This window comes from Gossypium hirsutum, chromosome D12 (genome assembly GCF_007990345.1).
Source record: "Gossypium hirsutum isolate 1008001.06 chromosome D12, Gossypium_hirsutum_v2.1, whole genome shotgun sequence".
Taxonomy (NCBI): Eukaryota; Viridiplantae; Streptophyta; class Magnoliopsida; order Malvales; family Malvaceae; genus Gossypium; species Gossypium hirsutum.
The window spans coordinates 13857688-13859644 of record NC_053448.1 but is presented as its reverse complement, the minus strand read 5'-3'; the positions used below and the strand labels follow the sequence as shown (position 1 = coordinate 13859644).

Here is a 1957-nt window from a genome sequence, read left to right as displayed (position 1 = left end):
TTTTGTATTCTACATATATTTGATACCCTATGCCTGAGGGTTCTCCTCCTCCTCCTTAAAAATATCGAAAAATGGATTTTTATATAGCCGAATCGAAAAGAAAAGAAAAAATAAATCAAAATACATCATTTTTTGCTGCCCTCTTTTCTGCCTCTTTGTGTGCTGTGGGTTTTTACAGGTGTACGGAGGCCGTACAGTGACGTGGCATGGCGCAGAGACCAGCTGGAGGCGCGTGGCGTGGAGTCGGTGGCGCACGTGCGAGGGCAGAGGCTAATTGTGGCGCGACGACTTGCTGCAAGCTGCTAGGGTTTCTGCAATCGGGTTGGGGATTTGGGCTGTAATGGGTTTGTAATTTGGGCCTGGTGTTGGGTAATATAATTAGGTAATCGGGTTTGTGATATTGGGTCAGATTAGTTTCGGGCTTAATTGTTTCTGTATTTTTAGACTTTTGGACTTTTAATTTATTTTTAATTTTTTTGATTTTATTTGTTTTTGTAAGGGCCGGGCAAATTGGGCCTATTACAAGCATCATTTTTAGCCATATATTCCTTCAACAAAGCTTCAATAGATGATGATGATGTTGATGCCCGACCTCGTCGAGCATTTTACTTTAGCATAGGATGATTATAATTAAGCGGTTCACTGTTGGCATTCTGCCTTGAAGCATTGTTAAAATTTCCCACACCTTGATTATTCTAACTAAAGTTCGAATGCTGCTTCCACCCTAGATTTTAGGTGTTGGAATAAGGGTTATTATTCCAGTTAAAATTACCCATGTAGTACATAGATGCTGGATTTGATAGGCATTCATCAAACACATGATCCTCACCATAATAAACACACGATAGCTCGACTACTTTCATCTCATGAACTGTAGTGGGTTTTTTCATTGTTTTAATCATATTAGACAAAGAAGGTACCTGGGTTGTCAACGAAGTGATTGCATCCAACTCCATAGTACCAGTAGCTCTCTTGCCCATCCTAACTCTTGTAGCTAGATATTGATAATCATTGTTGACAATCTTTTCCAAAATCTCATATGTGTCATTATAAGATTTAACCAACAATGTGCAATTGGCGGAAGCATCAACTACCATCCTTGTATGTGCATTCAGCCTAATATAGAATATCCCTATCTAAGTCCAGTGTTGAAATCCATGCATCAGACATTTCTGAATTAAATCTTTAAATTGTTCCCAAGCATCATATAGTGTTTCATCCTCTAATTGTCGAAAAGATGTGATGTCATTTCTAAGCTTGACATTCATATTTGGGGGATTATACTTTAACAAAAACCTCTGGAAAATATCATTTCATGATGCCACAATTTCTGATGGTAGAGCATTTAGCCATGCTCTCGAACGATCTCTTAAAGAATATGGAAACAGTTTAAGTCACAGAGCGTCTTCAGGAACACCCTAATGTCTAAACGAGTCACAAAACTCTAGAAAAAACCTTAAATGTAGTCTTGGATATTTAGTGGGTAACCCACCAAACTTCCAACTATTTGCAACATCTAAAATATTAATGGTTTCAGTTCAAATTGCTGAGCATTTATTTATGGTCTGACTATCCCTAGATTTAGATATTCCAAAATTGGCACAACATGCTCTCGGATTGGTCAGTCTCAGTTATCTATCACTTTATGAACAAAAGGATTTGTGTCCTGACCATTCATGTTATCATTCATACCATTTATCACCCTACGAACAGGATGATTAACATCTTGACCATTTGAATTATCATTGAGACCAGGGTCATTCCCATTCCTATACATTTTTTGCAATTCTTTTCACCTTCTTCATAAAGTTCTCTCGATCATTGGGTCAAAAGGATACTCTTTGTTAGTAGGAATGCCTCTTCTCATGTATTGACGGAAAACCTGTAGAAATTAAATTAAACTAAGTTAGATAAAACTAATGGAATTAAGTAAAATAACCAAACCAAACCAAATTGC

At 37.3% G+C, this 1957-nt stretch overlaps 1 non-coding gene across 1 annotated transcript; it reads left to right on the top strand.

The window, feature by feature from the left end:
• The first annotated feature begins 1152 nt into the window (after nt 1-1152).
• Nucleotides 1153-1259, top strand: LOC121224733 (small nucleolar RNA R71). Its single transcript, XR_005922478.1, has one exon. It is a non-coding gene; the product is annotated as a small nucleolar RNA R71 (small nucleolar RNA).
• The last annotated feature ends 698 nt before the right edge of the window (nt 1260-1957 follow it).